This window comes from Cydia splendana, chromosome Z (assembly GCF_910591565.1).
Source record: "Cydia splendana chromosome Z, ilCydSple1.2, whole genome shotgun sequence".
NCBI classification, from domain to species: domain Eukaryota; kingdom Metazoa; phylum Arthropoda; class Insecta; order Lepidoptera; family Tortricidae; genus Cydia; species Cydia splendana.
Genome location: NC_085987.1, coordinates 43927020 through 43952908, shown reverse-complemented (window position 1 = coordinate 43952908; position 25889 = coordinate 43927020). Strand labels below are relative to the sequence as shown.

At 38.9% G+C, this 25889-nt stretch overlaps 1 long non-coding RNA gene across 1 annotated transcript in view; it reads left to right on the top strand.

Annotated features, from left to right (window-relative positions):
• The window catches only part of LOC134804157 (uncharacterized), a 460972-nt gene that overhangs the window by 162131 nt on the left and 272952 nt on the right, over window positions 1–25889 (top strand). The window lies entirely within an intron of this gene.

The following is a 25889-nucleotide window of genomic DNA, read 5'->3' as shown; positions in this document are numbered from 1 at the left end:
TCTACGTCAAAGATATGTTTACACTTTTCGCCTTATAACAAAGGAGTAAGTTGCAAAAGTGTAAACATATTTTTGACGTCGACTGTACACCGGTGGACCTATACAAAAGGCATAATGTCCACCGATGTACAGTTAACAGAGCGGGCGATGGTACAATAGGTACTAACACTCCTATTTTCGATTTAAAAAAACAACGGGTTGCACTCCAGGAGTGCCGGCCGAAGTGAAAACTCAATGACATAACAGTTTTTCGATCAGGTCACGTGTCCGTCTTACGAATTTTCAATGTGTCGAATCTGTCGGTCACGTGACCTGTCGCGAGTTTAACATTTTTTCCCCATCACAAAAACTGCACAGCGCCGCTTAAGAAGTTTTCACTTCAAAAAAGCCGTTTAGTGCGTGCGAAAGTATTTCTAAGACTAAACGAAACCATACTCGGTAAAACTATCTATCGCTGCGGGTGTAGTTTATTATTCCACATATACGATTCGTGGCTGTCACTGGATATAGTGGCACTTTGCACGAAAGCCGTAAAAAGTTGGATATGTGACCTCCAGAAGCGGCATCATGGTCGCATTTTTATCACCTGTCATGCCATGCGTCACTTTCGCACTTACATATTTGTTAGAACGTGACTGGCATGGTGACAAATGATAAAGAGCCGACCATCTTAGCCCTACGGGGTGACAGGCCTTCGAGAGCATACGTTGGTTTGTAACATGTTTGTCAAGTTCGGGGATAAGGGCGAAAAGTGAGCAATTGTTAAAAAAACCGGGCAACTGCGAGTCGGACTCGCACACGAAGGGTTCCGTACCATTATCTATAAAAACGGTCACCCATCCAAGTACTGACCCCGCCCGACGTTGCTTAACTTCGAACAAAAATCACGTTTGTTGTATGGGAGCCCCACTTAAATCTTTATTTTGTTCTGTTTTTAGTATTTGTTGTTATAGCGGCAACAGAAATACATCATCTGTGATAATTTCAGCTGTCTAGCTATCACAGATCACGAGATACAGCCGGGTGACAGACGACGGACGGACGGACAGCGGAGTCTTAGTAATAGGGTCCCGTTTTACCCTTTGGGTACGGAACCCTAAAAACATAAAATAAGAGGAAGAGATGGTGGTAGGTACTGGTGCTCGACGCGGTCCCAGTACATGTCATCTTGAAACTTAAGTCATTGTCAATATAGGTGACAGCAGGGTGTCATCTATTGGGCATTAGCATGTCGAGCACTATTACCACCACCTTAAATGGACCATTCATTAAAAACAACGAAAAGTGTTGAAGAATCGCAATCGGTAATCTAACCAGAGGGCCTACCGCGAACCATGTTCGACGTGTTGTCTCTCTGTCACACTTACGTACGTATTTACACGGGCGACAGAGAGGCAACATGTTGAACGTAGACCATCTGAAAGGAAAGTCTAGACTAGAATACCACCCGTCCAGTACGTTAACCTTTTTACCCAACTCCCGTATTTCATCCTTCATAATTTAATAAAAACACTTAAATTTAATTTGTTTTATATAAAAGATTTGATGGCGAGATGACCTGGACAGCTTCCTGAATAACTGGCCGGAGGAAGCACCAAATCGGGAGTCGTGGAGATTAAGGGGAGAACCCTTTGCCCAGCAGTGGGACACTCAAATAGGCTAGGAAAAAAAAAACAACGGGTTGCACTCCGGGAGTGCCGACAGAAGTGAAAACTCAATGACTAGTCCAAAATGTCTGCAGCACTATGTATAATTGACCCATCCTCCTTTCTATTGAAAAACTTTACTTCCGAAATTGCTGGTCAGTGAGCTTGTTTAAAATTCGAAATTCAAATTTGTAGCGTTAATTGTTTAAAATTCGAATAGAAATTGTAAAGTTACCTTGCAGACCTCGCATCTAAATATATTTGGTCTTGATATTTTGAGTTTTATTCACCAGTACTAGAGTTCAATTTTATTAGCGATTTCATCAAGATGTAGCTTTATTGAATTATATTTGAGTGATATAAAGTTAGAATGTAACTGTGAGATCCTCGTATTTCAACCCGTACAGTCACCTGCAATAATATGTTACTCTTCGAAGGCCGCAAAAATATGTGACACGCTCTTATGGCTCTACAAATACGATCGTGTCAGATATTTTTGCGGCCTTCGTTGTGCAACATATTATTGCAGGTGAATGTACAAGATTAGAACCTTTTTCATGTAATGTCATTGAGATTTTCTTTATTTATTTCAATGCCATCTAAATGAGTGGCCATCTAAACGTTACGGTCACGTGATCGCGTTACGCTGTCTCGAGTTTATCATTTTTTCCCCACCTCAAAAAGTGCCCAGCGCCGCTAAAGAAGTTTTCACTTCAAAAAAGATTCGATCTAAGACGTAATCACTGGGTAGGGTGCCCAGTGTAATTGCTTGCCATTAAAGCCAATGCTAATCAAAATTAATAATCCAGAGGGGCAATGCGGCCAGCCAGTCCACCGCGCGAAAAATAATAGTTGTGAAACATTTTTCACAACTCTTATTTTTAGTGTGACCCATTTTTCACAACTATTATTTTTCGCGCGGTGGAAAGGTGAATGAAATCTTGTATTACAATCTTGTACGGTGAGTAGGCACATGACGTGGTGAGTATTAGGGTCAACACGTCACGTGACATTTAAGGTGACATTTAAGAAATAGAAAATATATTTATTAAAATGAACAATAATTCTAATTACATTTTTATGTAAAGGTCACCTAAATGCCACTCACGTAGGCCACTAGTATATAAGCACGAATTTACTTAATAAAGATGTTCAGTATTCAGCAGACTTCTTAGTATTCATTACTACCCGAACGCCCCACATTACAATCTGCAGCAAAGTTTGTTTGCCTCTCGTGCCTTGAAACCCTCGAATAATAAGATACGTTAAAAGAGTGAAATCATGGGCGTTGCGTGTGGGATTTACAAAGAACCACCTTTAACGTTAGCGTTTCATTGTCGTTGATTGACACCCATAAAGACGATATATAAAACCTCGCATGCAAGTGAACACGAATTTTTATTTTGTGGCTCATGGTGAACCATCAGTTAAGTCGCTTCTATTTAACGTGTAAGTAACGTGTAGGTATAACTGATTTGAAGTCATCTTCATTTTCATCGAGGTCGCACCTGACGAAGACGGTTTGCAATTGATTCCAAGGTCGCACCTGACGGAGACGATTTGCAGTTGATTCCAAGATCACCTGACGAAGACGGTTTGCAGTTGATTCCAAGGTCGCACCTGACGAAGACGGTTTGCAGTTGATTCCAAGGTCGCACCTGACGAAAACGGTTTGCAGTTGATTCCAAGGTACCTGACGAAGGTAGTCCGCAGTTGATTCTCAGTGACCCTCACATATAGTCGCCTCTCGTTCAAGTCGCCAATGACCTAATAAGTTAAGGAGTCATCTTCATCCAGCTCACATCTCGCGAAGGCACTTCGTAGTCGGTGCTCGTACTGCTCTCTCGTTTAGGCCACCAGTAACATACCTACAGAAAATTAACGTGATGGTATAACTGATAAATACCTGCTTCGAAGTCATATTCATCTTCATCAAGGCCGCACTTGGCGAAAGTGGTCCGAACTTACGTCACCAGTACCTTTACCATGAGTTTTACGCGGCGTTAAACGCTAGCGACTTCGTCAACTCAAACCGAGTGCATCTCGCTTGCACTAATGTCAGTACGAGGGAGATGCATTGTGAGTTAGTTTACGCGGTCGCTAGCGAATATGTCAGTGTCAAACACGTGGTAAGGATACAGTAACATGCCTAAATGAAATTAATGTATCGGTTTCTACCTCGTACCTCCTCGGCAGTTCGCAGTTCTCTCATTTAGGTCACCTGATTAGGCTGTATAGGTAGTTAAAGTGCATGTATTACCTCAGAATCATCTTCATCCTCATCCGGGTCGCACCTGGCGAAAGCGGTCCGCAGTTGGTTTTCAAAGTGCTCGCGTGCTTGCGCCTTCTCCGCAGCGTTTAGGTGCATTCTTTGGACGAACATTGTGTTTTAAATCGCGATTTAACCACTTGTCTATCTATGTATGATAAGGATCCTAAACGAATTTATGTTCATCTTTAAATTATGAATGTTTAGGCATTTTTTTCGAGAACGTTTTTTCTGCTCTATACATCACAAATGAGGTTTGAACCCACGATATTCCATATGAAAGGTCAAGAACTGTTTATGAAATTGTGATACTCCGTGGTATTAAGAGAAGTTGTATTATTTGAAAATAATTTTAGTTTTTTTTGTATAATATTTACTTTTTGAGGAATTTAATTTACTATCAATGTTTTTGGTTTGTGTTTGTGTTTTACTTGGTTTTTTTTTCAAAACTTATGAACAAAGAAAACCGAGAAATTATGGATTACGCTAAAGCATTTTATTAAAATAAATACAAGTTTATACGTCCGTAACAGAGCATTAGCATTTTTTCTATAACATTCTTTGTCGTAATCATAACCCTTAAATTGAATTTTGAACTTCAACATTTTAAACAAAATAAACACAAGATTCGTTGTCAACATCCCTAAAAACTTTTATCATTACAAATCGCCAACCCAAATTATAAGCGTCTTTCATTATCCACTTTAAGCATCAACACGCGACTTAGCAGTTCTAGGACAACTAGCTTGTACTTTAAGCTCTAACTAGGTAAGTAGATAAAACATTCTTGAATTTAATTCCAAGGATTTAGATCTGTTTGACACCACTTTGGAAGCCAATGACTCTAACATACACCCGTATTTAAAATACAGTATTATTAAATGACTCAATTTCGTACACGTTCTAATTAAAATGCTGCCTAAACTGATCTATTTATTACACCTTACTGAATTTAAAAACACTTGATTATAAAATAATTATCACAATTGATCATTAAATTCAACTACATATTTCTAATGAGAAATATATACTTATACGTACTTATTCGCCTTCATTTTATTGTTTGTATTTAGGAGCTCACGTTTTGCAATACAAGGTCGTCACAGTTTAAATTTTGACTGATTTTGAAGGGTGTGAAAAGGGTGGTGGTATCGACAAAACAAGGTGTCGGCACATAGCCTGTAGCTTGGATACACTTCACACGCACCACATTAATACCGACGGCCTCAAATTAAAACACATAGAAAGCCAAGCAATATTTAACATTTTGGTACATAATTCATTAAACCAGGGGAAATACGGCCAGCCTTCTGGGCACCTTGCCCGTTGACAGCGATCTGGCCCAAATTTTTTATCTGTAGGTTTATAAGTTTTATTATGTTTGTTTATTTCTTTCTTTGTTTTTATCATTAAACCATGATAATTTAATTTATTCTTAACTTACTTAACTTATGTGGAATTTATTTAATACGGGTAGGTAACTCACGCCACTAGGACTACAAAGTTTGTTGTATTATTAATAATCATTGCAACATAATTATAGATCGGCACCGTTTCTGAAGACGAATTCAGTCACCTTATTTACGTAATTTTTGCCTCCATTTCACTCCTCAGTGTGAAAACCAATCAACTCGTTTAAATGACCGTCAAGGACATGGCCTAAATATCATGATCACAACATTTTTAGATAATTTTACAAACATAACTCATTGGTATGTATATAAACGACACTCAACACTTAATAAACTGCATTAATTGTCAGTACTTATAGATCTTTATAAAGTTTTCTCGGCAACGGCACTGCTTATTTCTCGACACAATATGAAATCTCCCGCAGAGACCACACGGTACTAGACTCAGTAACGAGAAGTATTTGCGTCTAGGACTTATATCGTTCGGCAAAAGTGCTTTGATGTCAGTTCTTATTTCCATATAAGCTAGACTAGACAAGGTTGAGGCCTCGGAGGAAAAATGTCGACGTTGTCTGAATTGGAAATTTTCAATGTGACATAACATAACACACCAATATGAGGGAGACCGAGCTTTGCTCAGAAAACATATAAAAACTCAAAAATGCGCGTTTTCCCAGAGATAAGACCCAGCTAGATCGATTTTTCGACCCCGAAAACTCATCGAAATCATTAGAGCCGTTTCCGAGATCCCAGGAACATATATATAAACAAGAAATGCTCGTGTAAAGCTATTACATAGATAGAGAGCTTATTTAATGCAGTGTATGTAACTGTACATAATTGTCGTAAAACACGGGTGTGCGTTTCATTATGTAGCAATCACTTAACTACTATATACTATATAAACCCTAGACCTGTGACCTGCAATAATATGTTACACAACAAAGGCCGCAAAAATATCTGACAAGATCATATCTGTAGAGCCATTAGAGCGTGTCATATATTTTTCGGCCTTCAAAAAGTAACATACTATTGCAGGTGACTATACCACTGTATAGGTAAACTATTATTTCAGTGACAACATATCAAAAGACATCCATAATCACAAACTGAAATAAACCCTATAATAATCAGCAATAAGAGCTAATGTGTCGCATTTTTAGGAAGTAAGTACTTTGCTGTATAACCTGCCTGACTTATGATTCCCTGGTGATTGCATTTCACTTACTTTTGTGCAATGCTTTCCTGTTAATACGGTGTCGTTGGTCGGTGTTCATGGTTCTTGTTATTAATATGCAGAAATTTATTTCATCTTATTAAACTAACGACCCGCCCTGGCCGTGCACGGGTAACCTTAATAGATTATACACTTAAACCTTTCTCAAGAATCACTCTGTTGATTGGTGAAAACCGCATGAAAATCCGTTCAGTAGTTTTTGAGTTTATCGCGAACGCGGTGGGAGACCTTTACTTATCATAGAGAAAAAAATACATAGAGTGCTCACTCCATACATCAGTTTTAGTACCAAAACGACTATTATTTTCGTAGTCGACATCTAGCATCGAGTAGCGGAATTATCAGTACAGCTAATCGATACCAGAATTCTCTAGTGTCGCTACTCAAGAAAATTGTATTGAACAACAATTTCCAACTAATATTAAAAGCAGAAGTCGGGTCGCTAGATGTTTTATAAAGATACATAGTGAAAAGAACTTTATACTTACATCTATATCCATCTTCGACTCCATTCGTTGTTCTCTCTGTCACGAACCGAGTCTTTTGTTAGAACACCAAGGACAACATTATTTTATTGCCATAAGATTGGAATCTGAGAATACTTTGAAATCCTAGTTCATGACAACAAGCTATTATTAACTGAAGTTGTTGTTTGTTAAATATTTTCAATCATGTCGATTGGGACTAAATTCCCTCAGTTTTGTTTATTGTGAGTCGTTGGCTTTATCCAAATCACCAGCTTGTTTCTAGATGTGTATGACGCCCAGGCACTGAATCGATTTATTGGTAGGTAACTATTAGATAGGTAAATTAGGTAAATTATCTATACGTACCGTAAAACGGGGTGAGTAGGTTTGGCGGGGAGCTATGGGTTATGAATGGGGAGAGAAGGATTGAGAGGGGGTGAGGTGGGTTTTTCAGGCTACTGCTACAAAAATAATGTATTCCAATTTAAAATGGAGCTATAGTAATATTTATAATAAAAAAAATCGATCCAACAATCTTCCAAAATCACCTTTGTATGAAAAACCCTCTCACCCCAAATACGAGGCACTACGCGGTGAGGTGGGTTTTCCTCTTTATCGTCAAAGTTATGAAATGTAACTACCCAAAATAAAATACATACGTCCGAACCACTTATTATATACACCATTCAGTTTTAACATGTAAAAATAAAATTTTATCGAGGTTTGAAAGTCAAAAAACCCAACTCACCCCATTTTACGGTACGTACCAGTAAATAGGTAGATTCAATTCAATATTTGATTTTAATAATAAAAGTAATTCTATTGACTATTGCCAAAGCTATTGCTAAAAAAGGGCGGCGCCACTTGACTAATAGCCTACCTACAACAACCAGAATCCATTTACGAGTACCTATTTTTCCACTGTAAAGGATATAGATGTAAGAAATTACAATCTTTAAAGTATTCTCATTAAATTTTTTCACAATAACTATTACACGATTAACATAATTCACACTTTTCAACCGTAAGTATCCTGCACATTCTAAAAACTAGCTTTTGCCCGCGAGTTCCTCTGCATGGAGTTAGTAATTTGGGTAGCTTATTTTTCATCCAATCTGCTTTTTATCGATTCCCCATACAAACTTCCACCCCCCTTTTCACCCCCTTAAAGGGTGATTTCTGTGATAAAAACTACCCTATGTCCTTCCTCGGGACTAAAACTATCTCCATACCAAATTTCAACTAAATCGGTTCAGCGGTTTAAGCGTGAAGAGGTAACAGACAGACAGAAAGACACACACTTTCGCATTTATAATATTAGTATGGATTACACGATACAGTACTTTCCAGCTAGAGTTAAACCAAGAGAAGTCTGCAACGATTTTGATAGCACACGCAGTGCGATTTATTTATACGTCTAAATATCATAGAACATTGACGATTAAAATAACACTTGCACTGCTTTTCTTGGTCTAACTTTAACTTAAAAAAAACAGCGTCCAATGCTGTGCCCCGACACAAACTGAAGACAATAAATTTCGAAACGAAACGAACGTAATCTTCCATCCATATGAATTACCATCAAACGCAGGGGGTGGATAATAATCCCAAATATGCAGGGTGTTATTCACATATGTTGGTTCAACGCTGCGCGGTTGACGTACCAGCTACCATGAGCTACCACGATATCACAGTGTTTCGAAGGCGAATTGACGCCTAAGGCACGTATAGGTATGAAGTACCAATGAAATTTTCGCGGTCAACGGATGAGACTCAGTAGCTCAACTGAGCTCAACTGAGCTACCGAGGCTTTTTGCGAGGCTTGCTACTAACTTAGTACCAAGCCTCGCAAAAAAAAATGTTTTCATCAAACTAGAAAACTAATTAGGTACTTAATAATCACAAGCAGGTGTCAAGTAGGTGCAAATTGTTTAAGCTACAATCATTCCATTTAAACTATCCTTAATATATCCACATAGGTATACAACAGTATCTTGATCTTCCATCGCGAATAGTTATTACTAGTGATCCGCCCAGGCTTCGCACGGGTTACACAAAACCTTAACAAGATATACCTATGCCTAAACCTTCCTCAAGAATCACTCTAGGTATTGAGTGAAAATCCGTTCAGTAATTTTTGAGTTTATCGCGAACATACACACAAACAGACAGACGCGTGATGAACGTATGAGACCAACTTATAATGGATATTTTCCTGGCAAGTCGTACATGACTTGATTGCAGCTCGGATATGGGGCAAACATTAACTGACACCGGTGAAATTGGTGCGTGTTTCTGAGCCATTTTTCCATTTTATTTTTTGTTACAGAAGAAATGGACTCCGTCTAATCTAACTTTGCACTGACTTGAACAGACCAAAGTTCAAAGTGAGGGAGTGTCATTAATAATCATCATATTTTACGTTATTGATACACTGACACACTTTGTCATTACAAATGCCATGATTGGTCGGTCCGTCTCTCTGCAGAGTACGTGACGCGTAGCGTGTGCCAACGCCATGCTAAAATTTCGTGCTTAATGGAACGTTTCATTCCCTAAAAATGTTAGATTCTTCCAAAGTCAGCTAGCTACATATGTTGTATGTTTAAATCTGAAAACTTTCTATGTGTACATCAAATAACAACAGCGAAATCAACCAGTACATATTGCTAGAATCGAAGCACATTATTTTTTTAAATAGTTAACTTACCTGTTTCTTAAGTTCTTCACAAGCACCGTGAATGATGATATAGGTAGACAACCAAGGTGGTTAATGGTAAAGGAGATGCATGGAAATTAATTTCTTTCCAACTGGTTGCTAACCGAGGAACAGAGGTCAGCTAAGTAACCTGTCTTCTGTATGTATATCTGGGACTATTTTATTTTAGTCTTTTTTTAGGCATTCAATTTTTACTCACTTAACACAAACCGATCCAGCACATCCATAGTTTCAACCGCACCATAGTTCACCATAATTAATAACTGCACGAGTTAGTAAAAAAAAACAGTTTTATCAAGAGGACTGATTGGACCGGTAAAGACACTAAAATCATAGTTTACCTGTGATAATATCGTAGTTCTTCTTGTTAACAGTTAGACAGACGGTTAGGGACTGTGAGAGAGTGGGTGTGAAACATCCTGCCCTGTGCGAGACTATTTATCCGTTGATACGTATCGATATCAGGATCTTATTTGAACTAACGTGGAATTGAAGAGTAAGAATGATAATAAAAATTTGTTATTTTTACTTTCTAGACGCCTTACGTCCATATTACCTATAAGCACACGAGCGCGTTTATTCACCGTCTGGCTCTATTTTTCGTGATGAATATTTAGTTAAGTGTTTCGGGTTAAAGAATTTTTATATACTCAAAAAGAAATTTACATTTCACTTACATGAGAAACATTTTTCTATAAAATATGATGAATAGGTACATAGATAAAATTAAGATTATTGATTATACATTGCGTATAGATAAAGTATTTAATTTTTACAATATTTAATGTTTGCTTCGACAAACATGCATTAGTATAATACGATAATTGAAAGCAATAATATTATAGATCTATTTCTAAGTAATATGCATCACTAAGATTTCGCTATAGTTTAGTTTAAACATATAATCGATACACTAAATATGGTGAGATTATCATCTCAAACCCTAGCTTACTGTCGACGCCTCCGCCCCCTGACAAATGACAGTCGTAATTAAGCTAATTAATTGAAGCCACAATATTTATTTTATTTACTCCTCTAATTAACTAATTAACTAGGTATGAAATTTGGTACTTAAAAGCTATCAATAATTTTATTTTATTTTATTACCATACGTACCTTACGGGAATCTTGATAACTTATAACCGAGAAATCAAGTTTGCGCGTTAACTACTGAAGCGTTCTTAAGATTTTTACATTACATAGATACATTTGTAACCAACAAGAAATAAATTAATTGTTTATTTTTTATTCCCAACGACGGGACTTAATATCGTAAAATTAAGTTTTAAATTTACCTCCGACGTTTCGAGCACGGCAGTTTCACCAAGACCACGGGGACAACGCCATCCTCGAAACGTCGGAGGTAAATTTAAAACTTAATTTTAAGCGATTAAGTCCCGTCGTTGTGAATAATAATGAGTAAAAATCGTGAAAGTTTAAATCAGAAATTAAATGTTTTCTGTGCAGGAGTACCTACCTACTCTACGGCAGTTTCCGTGCTTAATTACAATAATAGTTAATGGATGTATTCCGGCGAAATGTTAGAGATTGATCACACGAAACAATGTGGTGTAAGTACATACAGTTTGATCTGGTACCTAATTAAATTGAATCATTTACTTGTTGGATGTAAGAATTAAGATTGTTTGACCTAAGTATTCGTAATTATTTCAACTTTACTTGCTTAAAATATTGCAGTGCCTATTTATTATAATCACCTAACCGGCACATCTACTACGATGTTCTGAGTGATTTAAGTGGAACCCATTTTAACCACCTTATTTATGTACCTATATATATAGGTACAGTCACCTGCAATAATATGTTACTCTTCGAAGGCCGCAAAAATATCTGACACGATCTTCTTTGTAGAGCCACAAGAGCGTGTCACATATTTTTGCGGCCTTCGAAGAGTAACATATTATTGCAGGTGACTGTACCTATCCATTTCAGGAGTCTACTACCTTATATAAGTACCTATGTCAATATTACAATAGGTAATTAAATAATTATATCTGTGTAACGCATACGACATAACTATAAAAGTGTACTCGTAACGTGCCACTGTACATGTACAACTCCTGAATCACAGCTTTTTTCGTCTAAGTATACATAGCCATCAAGTCTTAAGGGTAAAATATAAGTAGACATTGCCTCCAAACATAACAACAAGAATACCCCAAAATAGAACTCAACACATACCCAACAAGGCACTCATGTTTATGCGTACTAAACTTATATTATTAATAGCAATCACGTTTCCAGTCCAACACGCGCCAAAGTCGTATAATGAGCCGTCTGATAGAACATGACGTGTCGTAAACAGCCCGCCCACACGGCAACACCGCATACCTACACATTTACCCTCTTAAGTAAGTAGATACCTACTTACCCTCGCTATCTCCTCCTCAGTAATCTGGCTAGACTTAGCCTCCGTGTCAGCCATCGTTTAAAACTTTAAACTGTCCCAATTTACCGTCCCTATCTACATCTCGAAACCATTATCCACTAATTAACAAAAAGAACCACGATGAAAAAATGTCAGCCGATGTCAGACGGAGGCAAAAAACAACTGGTACATAGGACGGAGACATTTTTAAAGGTTTATTAAAAGAAGGAGAAAGTAAAGGCAAATTAGAGCAGTTTATTAATGTTGGGAGTAATGCTGGGGCCGTGTCGCGTGCTGCGCCGGGCGCCTGGCACGGCCCGGACCGGCCCGCCGGGTGACTCCGAGCGCCCTATGTATTCGCTAACCTAATCTTTATTTATGAAATTCGTGATTTCCATAAGTTAATATTGATTTGGGTTTGAGTAAACATGCAGTCCTTGACAAATAGACAATGTTAATCTTATGGTCGAATGAATTCGTACCTATGCAGATTAACCTTTTGGACGCCAATAACCGATATATCCGCACCGCAGGTTCAACGCCAAAGACTGATTAATCGGTCACAGACCACAGAGAAACATAAACCTACGTGCATATGCATACAGTTCAATTTCAGTTTTGACACTCCCTGAAGTGGCGTCCGCGTGACAGCTTTTGTGTTTGACACGGCGTCGAAAAGGTTAAAGCATCTACTGACTTCACGTACACGTCTTGAATGAAACCTAGTTTTCTACTCTTATCTAGGAGAGAAATGCTTCCTGTGTTCCATCCATATGATACAAATGTACCCTAATAACATTCAACTTGCGTTGTCGTGCGTGACTCCACACTTGAAGGCGCACTCTACATATGGCGTTGCGTGATTTCCTTTTGGCTCCTCTACACGATGGGCCAGCGCCGGCCACTCCAAGGGACGCATTTATGCGTTAGAGGGAGCATGTGATATTGCTATCTCATTCTACCGCATGGCTGCGTCCCTTGGAGTGGCCGGCGCTGGCCCATCGTGTAGAGGAGTCATTTGGCGTTCCCAGCTGTGGCCGCCGCTCGCCGCTGCCGCCGCCGCGCGAAGTCATGGGCGGGTAGAGGGACCCCGCGGGTGCCAACCTAATTTATTTACCTTGGGAATACATATTTAAAGAAAACGAACTCGCAGACTTCGCCCACGGCTAGATTAGTTCACGCTACGCCGGCTACGCCACGGCACTGTGTACAGACTAGCTAATCCAACGGTTATTTAAGACGAATGCAGAATGGGGACGAGAGCTTCTCCATTCAAACGTAGTCTCCATTTTATTCTATGGCCATAGATTAAGTAGGTACTTAATAGCAGGCGTGGCTCACTCCGCGATTTCGTCGCTTTGCTACAGGTAGCTAAAAGTACATCCGTTTCACATCAATTTTGGTGGCTAGCCATAAGCCGCGCGTGTACCTAGCACCTAGCGGCCATATCTGTCCTGATCGTAACAGACGCGTTTTGTTAGAGAGTGGTCTTCTGTACCTAGTACTATTATTTATTCTGTGGTAATAGTACTACCGTACAGAAAGGAAACTTCCTACAAAACCGAATTTTTACAGCGGTTCAGGGTCGAATCATTCTGTCCCTTTCTAATGTATGGCACTATCTCTTTCGGCTATTTAGGGTTGTTAAAATTCAAGCCATTATCTTATCTGCTGTTGTGCACGCAAAGAGACGTGAAGTTGTGTCAACCCTAATAATTGCTCGGAGCAATGCTGAGCCGAACGGAGCCGAGTTTGCCCGAAGTCAGGAGTTTCGTACCCTTGCTATATATGGCTATTGACACAGTTTAGTATCTAATTAAGGTATTAAAATGTAAGTAAGAATCACCCATAGACTAGGAATCCTCTAGACCGAGTTTAGAGCAATTATTTCATGCAACCGATGCTGCCAAAAATGCGGGGGTGCGCGGGACGAGGTGAGCGAGATTGATTGGTCCGTTCAAACGACGAACGAGTTCACGGACGTCACACAAAGACACTTTCGACTCGGAACGTGGAGTAAATTTACCGTATGCGTGGCAGAGGGGGTAGCGCGACGATGCTCAGTCTAGAGGATGTTTTGTCTGTGGAATCACCCAAACAACGGTTGTGAAGCCAACGTCAGTTGCAAAGTTAGACGACAAATGGGTTTGTTTTGTTCGCCAACCAGTTAGTTCTTCGGGTTATCTATTTTCCGATTCTGACAATAGCTAACTTGGCTATTGAATAATTGTTACTATGACATTTGTTATTTAACAACCTGTAGGGTCATTGCGCTAGTTTTCGTCCGGCTCTAGTTTTCGTCCACTTGACGAAATTTGAATATAAACCTTCATTGCTGCACAAATTTGGACTTATTGCAATCCTTAACACATTAATTACCACTAACTGCTTCGGGTTACGCTCGTGGCGCGTAGCCACGGTTTCGCCGTATGGAGCGCGTAGTCACTACGAACAGTGTATCCGACAGTAGGGTTCTTGGCGCTGAATGTGTTAATATCTAAGCAATTTATCTATCTACATAAAAATTATATTTCGCAAGGAGCAAATAAAGTTATAAATGAAATGTATTATTTACTAATCTGTCAAGTGGACGGAAACTGACACCGGACGGTAAACTGACGCAATTACCCAATTCCATTACAGTACCTATTCTTAAAATATAACGAAATCGAATTTTGGATAAGTACCTAATGCAGTTAAGTTTTTACGACTTGTGCTTTATTTGCGATTCTAAAGCCTCCTCCACACTCGTGCGCGAATCGCGGCTTCGCCCGCGATTCACGCGCATAGTCTGGAGGGGGCTTAATGCAAATTAATGGCAGAATAACAATTTACGGAACGAGGGGCCAATACGACTGTTTTAAACCTATTATCAAGGAAGATAAGTTACCCCGGCTACACCCGTTAACGATAAATCGTAGCGATTAATCTGTGCAGTCCGGTTTGCGCAGTTTTATCTACCGTGTGTATGACAAATCGTTACGATAATCGACAACGATTTGTCATACACATCGCGAATAGTTATTACTAGTGATCCGCCCAGGCTTCGCACGGGTTACACAAAACCTTAACAAGATATACCTATGCCTAAACCTTCCTCAAGAATCACTCTAGGTATTGAGTGAAAATCCGTTCAGTAATTTTTGAGTTTATCGCGAACATACACACAAACAGACAGACGCGTGATGAACGTATGAGACCAACTTATAATGGATATTTTCCTGGCAAGTCGTACATGACTTGATTGCAGCTCGGATATGGGGCAAACATTAACTGACACCGGTGAAATTGGTGCGTGTTTCTGAGCCATTTTTCCATTTTATTTTTTGTTACAGAAGAAATGGACTCCGTCTAATCTAACTTTGCACTGACTTGAACAGACCAAAGTTCAAAGTGAGGGAGTGTCATTAATAATCATCATATTTTACGTTATTGATACACTGACACACTTTGTCATTACAAATGCCATGATTGGTCGGTCCGTCTCTCTGCAGAGTACGTGACGCGTAGCGTGTGCCAACGCCATGCTAAAATTTCGTGCTTAATGGAACGTTTCATTCCCTAAAAATGTTAGATTCTTCCAAAGTCAGCTAGCTACATATGTTGTATGTTTAAATCTGAAAACTTTCTATGTGTACATCAAATAACAACAGCGAAATCAACCAGTACATATTGCTAGAATCGAAGCACATTATTTTTTTAAATAGTTAACTTACCTGTTTCTTAAGTTCTTCACAAGCACCGTGAATGATGATATAGGTAGACAACCAAGGTGGTTAATGGTAAAGGAGATGCATGGAAATTAATTTCTTTCCAACTGGTTGCTAACCGAGGAACAGAGGTCAGCTAAGTAACCTGTCTTCTGTATGTATATCTGGGACTATTTTATTTTAGTCTTTTTTTAGGCATTCAATTTTTACTCACTTAACACAAACCGATCCAGCACATCCATAGTTTCAACCGCACCATAGTTCACCATAATTAATAACTGCACGAGTTAGTAAAAAAAAACAGTTTTATCAAGAGGACTGATTGGACCGGTAAAGACACTAAAATCATAGTTTACCTGTGATAATATCGTAGTTCTTCTTGTTAACAGTTAGACAGACGGTTAGGGACTGTGAGAGAGTGGGTGTGAAACATCCTGCCCTGTGCGAGACTATTTATCCGTTGATACGTATCGATATCAGGATCTTATTTGAACTAACGTGGAATTGAAGAGTAAGAATGATAATAAAAATTTGTTATTTTTACTTTCTAGACGCCTTACGTCCATATTACCTATAAGCACACGAGCGCGTTTATTCACCGTCTGGCTCTATTTTTCGTGATGAATATTTAGTTAAGTGTTTCGGGTTAAAGAATTTTTATATACTCAAAAAGAAATTTACATTTCACTTACATGAGAAACATTTTTCTATAAAATATGATGAATAGGTACATAGATAAAATTAAGATTATTGATTATACATTGCGTATAGATAAAGTATTTAATTTTTACAATATTTAATGTTTGCTTCGACAAACATGCATTAGTATAATACGATAATTGAAAGCAATAATATTATAGATCTATTTCTAAGTAATATGCATCACTAAGATTTCGCTATAGTTTAGTTTAAACATATAATCGATACACTAAATATGGTGAGATTATCATCTCAAACCCTAGCTTACTGTCGACGCCTCCGCCCCCTGACAAATGACAGTCGTAATTAAGCTAATTAATTGAAGCCACAATATTTATTTTATTTACTCCTCTAATTAACTAATTAACTAGGTATGAAATTTGGTACTTAAAAGCTATCAATAATTTTATTTTATTTTATTACCATACGTACCTTACGGGAATCTTGATAACTTATAACCGAGAAATCAAGTTTGCGCGTTAACTACTGAAGCGTTCTTAAGATTTTTACATTACATAGATACATTTGTAACCAACAAGAAATAAATTAATTGTTTATTTTTTATTCCCAACGACGGGACTTAATATCGTAAAATTAAGTTTTAAATTTACCTCCGACGTTTCGAGCACGGCAGTTTCACCAAGACCACGGGGACAACGCCATCCTCGAAACGTCGGAGGTAAATTTAAAACTTAATTTTAAGCGATTAAGTCCCGTCGTTGTGAATAATAATGAGTAAAAATCGTGAAAGTTTAAATCAGAAATTAAATGTTTTCTGTGCAGGAGTACCTACCTACTCTACGGCAGTTTCCGTGCTTAATTACAATAATAGTTAATGGATGTATTCCGGCGAAATGTTAGAGATTGATCACACGAAACAATGTGGTGTAAGTACATACAGTTTGATCTGGTACCTAATTAAATTGAATCATTTACTTGTTGGATGTAAGAATTAAGATTGTTTGACCTAAGTATTCGTAATTATTTCAACTTTACTTGCTTAAAATATTGCAGTGCCTATTTATTATAATCACCTAACCGGCACATCTACTACGATGTTCTGAGTGATTTAAGTGGAACCCATTTTAACCACCTTATTTATGTACCTATATATATAGGTACAGTCACCTGCAATAATATGTTACTCTTCGAAGGCCGCAAAAATATCTGACACGATCTTCTTTGTAGAGCCACAAGAGCGTGTCACATATTTTTGCGGCCTTCGAAGAGTAACATATTATTGCAGGTGACTGTACCTATCCATTTCAGGAGTCTACTACCTTATATAAGTACCTATGTCAATATTACAATAGGTAATTAAATAATTATATCTGTGTAACGCATACGACATAACTATAAAAGTGTACTCGTAACGTGCCACTGTACATGTACAACTCCTGAATCACAGCTTTTTTCGTCTAAGTATACATAGCCATCAAGTCTTAAGGGTAAAATATAAGTAGACATTGCCTCCAAACATAACAACAAGAATACCCCAAAATAGAACTCAACACATACCCAACAAGGCACTCATGTTTATGCGTACTAAACTTATATTATTAATAGCAATCACGTTTCCAGTCCAACACGCGCCAAAGTCGTATAATGAGCCGTCTGATAGAACATGACGTGTCGTAAACAGCCCGCCCACACGGCAACACCGCATACCTACACATTTACCCTCTTAAGTAAGTAGATACCTACTTACCCTCGCTATCTCCTCCTCAGTAATCTGGCTAGACTTAGCCTCCGTGTCAGCCATCGTTTAAAACTTTAAACTGTCCCAATTTACCGTCCCTATCTACATCTCGAAACCATTATCCACTAATTAACAAAAAGAACCACGATGAAAAAATGTCAGCCGATGTCAGACGGAGGCAAAAAACAACTGGTACATAGGACGGAGACATTTTTAAAGGTTTATTAAAAGAAGGAGAAAGTAAAGGCAAATTAGAGCAGTTTATTAATGTTGGGAGTAATGCTGGGGCCGTGTCGCGTGCTGCGCCGGGCGCCTGGCACGGCCCGGACCGGCCCGCCGGGTGACTCCGAGCGCCCTATGTATTCGCTAACCTAATCTTTATTTATGAAATTCGTGATTTCCATAAGTTAATATTGATTTGGGTTTGAGTAAACATGCAGTCCTTGACAAATAGACAATGTTAATCTTATGGTCGAATGAATTCGTACCTATGCAGATTAACCTTTTGGACGCCAATAACCGATATATCCGCACCGCAGGTTCAACGCCAAAGACTGATTAATCGGTCACAGACCACAGAGAAACATAAACCTACGTGCATATGCATACAGTTCAATTTCAGTTTTGACACTCCCTGAAGTGGCGTCCGCGTGACAGCTTTTGTGTTTGACACGGCGTCGAAAAGGTTAAAGCATCTACTGACTTCACGTACACGTCTTGAATGAAACCTAGTTTTCTACTCTTATCTAGGAGAGAAATGCTTCCTGTGTTCCATCCATATGATACAAATGTACCCTAATAACATTCAACTTGCGTTGTCGTGCGTGACTCCACACTTGAAGGCGCACTCTACATATGGCGTTGCGTGATTTCCTTTTGGCTCCTCTACACGATGGGCCAGCGCCGGCCACTCCAAGGGACGCATTTATGCGTTAGAGGGAGCATGTGATATTGCTATCTCATTCTACCGCATGGCTGCGTCCCTTGGAGTGGCCGGCGCTGGCCCATCGTGTAGAGGAGTCATTTGGCGTTCCCAGCTGTGGCCGCCGCTCGCCGCTGCCGCCGCCGCGCGAAGTCATGGGCGGGTAGAGGGACCCCGCGGGTGCCAACCTAATTTATTTACCTTGGGAATACATATTTAAAGAAAACGAACTCGCAGACTTCGCCCACGGCTAGATTAGTTCACGCTACGCCGGCTACGCCACGGCACTGTGTACAGACTAGCTAATCCAACGGTTATTTAAGACGAATGCAGAATGGGGACGAGAGCTTCTCCATTCAAACGTAGTCTCCATTTTATTCTATGGCCATAGATTAAGTAGGTACTTAATAGCAGGCGTGGCTCACTCCGCGATTTCGTCGCTTTGCTACAGGTAGCTAAAAGTACATCCGTTTCACATCAATTTTGGTGGCTAGCCATAAGCCGCGCGTGTACCTAGCACCTAGCGGCCATATCTGTCCTGATGTTAGAGAGTGGTCTTCTGTACCTAGTACTATTATTTATTCTGTGGTAATAGTACTACCGTACAGAAAGGAAACTTCCTACAAAACCGAATTTTTACAGCGGTTCAGGGTCGAATCATTCTGTCCCTTTCTAATGTATGGCACTATCTCTTTCGGCTATTTAGGGTTGTTAAAATTCAAGCCATTATCTTATCTGCTGTTGTGCACGCAAAGAGACGTGAAGTTGTGTCAACCCTAATAATTGCTCGGAGCAATGCTGAGCCGAACGGAGCCGAGTTTGCCCGAAGTCAGGAGTTTCGTACCCTTGCTATATATGGCTATTGACACAGTTTAGTATCTAATTAAGGTATTAAAATGTAAGTAAGAATCACCCATAGACTAGGAATCCTCTAGACCGAGTTTAGAGCAATTATTTCATGCAACCGATGCTGCCAAAAATGCGGGGGTGCGCGGGACGAGGTGAGCGAGATTGATTGGTCCGTTCAAACGACGAACGAGTTCACGGACGTCACACAAAGACACTTTCGACTCGGAACGTGGAGTAAATTTACCGTATGCGTGGCAGAGGGGGTAGCGCGACGATGCTCAGTCTAGAGGATGTTTTGTCTGTGGAATCACCCAAACAACGGTTGTGAAGCCAACGTCAGTTGCAAAGTTAGACGACAAATGGGTTTGTTTTGTTCGCCAACCAGTTAGTTCTTCGGGTTATCTATTTTCCGATTCTGACAATAGCTAACTTGGCTATTGAATAATTGTTACTATGACATTTGTTATTTAACAACCTGTAGGGTCATTGCGCTAGTTTTCGTCCGGCTCTAGTTTTCGTCCACTTGACGAAATTTGAATATAAACCTTCATTGCTGCACAAATTTGGACTTATTGCAATCCTTAACACATTAATTACCACTAACTGCTTCGGGTTACGCTCGTGGCGCGTAGCCACGGTTTCGCCGTATGGAGCGCGTAGTCACTACGAACAGTGTATCCGACAGTAGGGTTCTTGGCGCTGAATGTGTTAATATCTAAGCAATTTATCTATCTACATAAAAATTATATTTCGCAAGGAGCAAATAAAGTTATAAATGAAATGTATTATTTACTAATCTGTCAAGTGGACGGAAACTGACACCGGACGGTAAACTGACGCAATTACCCAATTCCATTACAGTACCTATTCTTAAAATATAACGAAATCGAATTTTGGATAAGTACCTAATGCAGTTAAGTTTTTACGACTTGTGCTTTATTTGCGATTCTAAAGCCTCCTCCACACTCGTGCGCGAATCGCGGCTTCGCCCGCGATTCACGCGCATAGTCTGGAGGGGGCTTAATGCAAATTAATGGCAGAATAACAATTTACGGAACGAGGGGCCAATACGACTGTTTTAAACCTATTATCAAGGAAGATAAGTTACCCCGGCTACACCCGTTAACGATAAATCGTAGCGATTAATCTGTGCAGTCCGGTTTGCGCAGTTTTATCTACCGTGTGTATGACAAATCGTTACGATAATCGACAACGATTTGTCATACACATGGTAGATAAAACTGCGCAAATCGGACTGCACAGTTTTATCGCTACGATTATAAACTTTAAGGTAAAGTGGCATACGACCACGGCTATCCTCTGAATCTCTGTAAATATATAAAAAAATGATAACTCTTATAATTTTCCTGTATGATAATTTCAGATAAGAATTCTATCTTGTTTCATACGCGTACAGCGAGCCTCGTACGTCGGCCTACGCCCGACTCTTTTAGTATGAGGGCGCCGAAGGCGCCCGGTTTTGGAACGCGTACATCGTGCCTCGTACGTCGGGCTACGCCTTACTCTTTTAGTATGAGGGCGCCGAAGGCACCCGGCTTAGAAAGGTGTACATCGTGCCTCGTACGTCGGGCTACGCCCGACTTTTTTAGTATGAGGGCGCCAAAGGCGCCCGGCTTTGGAACGCGTACAGCGAGCCTCGTACGTCTTTTAGTATGAGGGAGCCGAAGGCGCCCGGCTTTGGAACGCGTACAGCGAGCCTCGTACGTCGACCTACGGCCGACTCTTTTAGTACGAGGGCGCCGAAGGCGCCCGGCTTTGGAACGCGTACATCGTGCCTCGTACGTCGGGCTACGCCCGACTTTTTTAGTATGAGGGCGCTGAAGGCGCCCGGCTTTGGAACGCGTACATCGTGCCTCGTACGTCGGGCTACGCCCGACTCCTTTAGTATGAGGGCGCCGAAGGCGCCCGGCTTTGGAACGCGTACATCGTGCTTCGTACGTCGGGCTACGCCCGACTTTTTTAGTATGAGGGCGCCGAAGGTGCCCGGCTTTGGAACGCGTACATCATGCCACGTACATCGGGCTACGCGTGACCCTTTTAGTGTCGCCTTTTGGACCGAGTCCGGTGCGTCACATAGGTACGTTTCAGTATGCTTCGCCTGACCACTGCGAATTTTACGAGGTGAATATATTAAGCAACTTTTACCATGGGACCAAACCCGATCTCGTAAAAAAATTTGCTGATCTTGACTTCTATACCTATTTACGTTATAAAATATTGCAAGTCATTAAAAAACACCATATATATAGCGGCCAAACAAATTTCTTTTGAATAATCCTTCTTGTATCGCCGTAGTCGCTTAACACGCGGATAGATACAATCCAGAGCGATTGTAGATTCGTAGCTCGAATTACCTACCAGATAAATTAATGTTTTATCGGGTGCATGCAAGCAAAGCCGGGTGCAAAAGCTAACAATATGTATATATTTGAAATGTGCTAATTGAGCTCTTTCAAATGATATACAACACGTCATCATTACTTATTTTTATTTTTTTCGTTCGTGACTTTATGACCTCTAGAGGGCGCCGTCTTCATTTTTTTGTGACATGATATAGCCTATAACCAGCGGACGATTAAGACGATTCGAATGACACGTCGTTTGTCGAATTTCAATGAGTACTTTAGAAGTTATGAGGGAACAGATGAACATACATACATACATATATACATACCCACATACATACCGGTCAAAATCATAACCCTCCTTTTGCGTTGCCGTAGTCGGGTAAATGCATAACACTTATTCCGCATAATAATGAATTCGCATAATTTAAATATGCATAACATTATTAACTATAACTTTATTTGGCACAAAATGAATTAACATAAATTTAATAAAGCAAGAGAATGATGGATCCGGGCAAAACCGACTCGGTTAGGTCAGGTTCACAAGCCTAGCTAAGGCAGGATCGAGAGAAACGAAGCGAAGCTTGTAACAAATAATAATCTTTTTGCTGTAAAACATTATTAAGGCGTAGTAAATTCGTGTTCTTATTTTTTTTAATAATTTTAGGTTTTAGAAATAATTTTCATATTTTGATTATTTTGCATATTTTTTTATGTGCATAGACCTATTTTAGTGATTTTTTTTATCGAGCAAAAGTCAAAAACTCAGGATTCAAATCGTTTAAGTCCCTAGAGAAAGGCCGCAAGATTGTTAATTCAATTTTAGGCAACCGTATTGTGATATTTGTGATCAAAAAAGCGCTACTTTTACTTAAAACTTCGTTCTCTGAACCTACTGAACCTTAATTCGAGCAGCTTTGTCCCCATTTTTATTAATTTGCCTTTTATATTTATGCAATTTAATAATTATGCAAAGTAACTTTATGCTTATTATATGTATCCCAAGTCATCGTTATGACAATTTACGTTATGCGCATTAACATTATGCGTACTGAGTTATGCGAAATAATGTTATACGATTTAGAAGTTATGCGTAATATACGTTATGCCAATTTGAATTAGGCGTATTAAGTTATGCGAATTAATATAGACCCAAAAAAACTACTTAATTAACCTTTTCGACGCCGTGTCAAACACAAAAGCTGTCACTCGGACATATTATACTACTCTTTGCTCGGACGCCACGTCACCTAAGTGTCAAAACTGAAAATGAACTTAATGCATATGCACGTAGGTCTATGTTGCTCTCTGGTCAGTGACCGATTAATCCGTTTTTGGCGTTCGACCTGCGGTGCGGATTTATCGGTCATTGGCGTCCAAAAGGTTAATGATTAGACGGATAAATTCTATATCCCGTTCAATTTATTGCCCGTATTAGATTTACACACTGTATATGTATAAAGACTATAGAGGTCACCACACAGGGCTACGTTGCGGATTTGTAGTTATTGTTATTGAGGACTATATTGAGGTTACATCAAATACCGCTACAATGAAACTGGCTTTCTTTTTACAATTTTGCGCTACAAAACACTCATTAAACTTTTCACGATTTATACTCATTATTATTTTTTTGAGTCTTCTCCGAAACCACGGGGACAACGCCGCCCTCGAAACGTCGGAGGTAAATTTAAAACTTAATTTTACGCGATTAAGTCCCGTCGTTGTGAATGATAATTGCGCTACAAGTGGGTCAGAACTCTTTTATCTTGTTTTTTGTCCCCAATAAATGTGACGGAGTGGAGTTTTTGTATGGGGTGAAATATAGTTTTTATTTTTTCTCAAGGGAATAATAATCTACAACCAGAAAGACATGGAATAGCACTTATTTTTTATTATTTATTTGATAAAAGACAAAACTAAAAGCGTGACAGAGTAGTCAGAAACAATACTAACGAAAATAATTTTACGTACGTTATTTCGTACTGGATCATGTTGGATCACACCAATAAATCTCGGCACCTACGCCTATCAGGCCTATTCGGATTTCGAGATAATCACAAGATCTTGAGACGATTTAGAGATCAACTAGATCTACATTAGATATCGACTAGATGTGTCTTGGATATCTAAGTTCATAACATGTCGAAATCGTTCAAGAGGACCTCCAGAATCGCGGAAACGTCAAATTTGACATATCTATCTTACGTATCGTAACTTGTTGAAGTCTAGTAGAAATCGAATTAATTTTCCGAATCGAGCCGTATGTGTGGTGACTGCGAGTAGTCAGTCTTATAATAGCTATAATGCACCATCTACTGGGCGATCTGTACAGTAATGAAAACACAATTTGTTTGAAATACGATTTTATTTACAATTAATAGCTTACAACATGTGACAGTTGTTATCTAAATTGCATTTATAGTACATCAGAGCGAGGCCCTTATTTCATAAATGAAGATTGTATAACCAAATTAATTTAGGTACCTATACATTGTTGAACAAAGTTGAACTCCATACTTTTATGAATAACCATCAAATATGATAAAAAAAGAGAACTACAAGATTCAAAATATGAAAATAATACATTTCTTAAATATGTCATTACTTTATAAAGATACATTATTAAATATTGTAAAATAGAAATATGTTACTTACAAGGTATTATTGTTCATGTTCAATATGTTAAATTGACGTGCAGTTTTTGGGAGTGAGGCTTCAGTCAGTAGCCGACACTATTATAATCTTAATCTTAATATTATATATATATACTTATATGGTACCATTACGTCACTGTGACAAGGTACGTAATGGTACCGAAATTAAATTCTTTGTCTGTACCTGTTCATTATGAAACCAGTAAAAATGTTTCTTAAATAGTTTAAATTCGTACTTCTGTTTGGAAGTTTGTATATGTATAGCTACATATAAATGTATTTTAAATAATATTTCAATAGAGAATATTTTGTATTTCGTCTCTAGAAGTTGACCAAGATTAAAAATTAATTTTAAATAATATTTTTTGAGCTCTATTTTTAACTGCCATATTCAATATTTAAAAATATGGCATGCCATCTTAATTAATTTGTAAGAAAAACTGTAAGGGCCTCTTGCACCATTCACTAACCCGGGGTTAACCAGTCAAACCTGGAGTTACCATGGTTACCAGTAGAATTTGACACTGGGTTAACCCCATCCAAAACGGTTACCGTTAACGGTTTAACCGGTTAAACCCGGGTTAGTGGGATGGTCCAAGTGGCGCAAAGTGTAAATAACTAGTTAAACGTGTATATTTAAACCCTCTGTGTAAAGACTAATATATTTTGAAAATTTTTCTATCGAGCGAACTTTACCATCTCACACTAATACGAGTATAAATATATTATAAAATTATTTACAGTTTTATTGTCTTTTATCTATTTGACATTATGATACTGTATCAAATCAATTTGGTAGTTTTTCGCCTTACTCTAAAAATCTTACATAATTTATCTACTTGAAT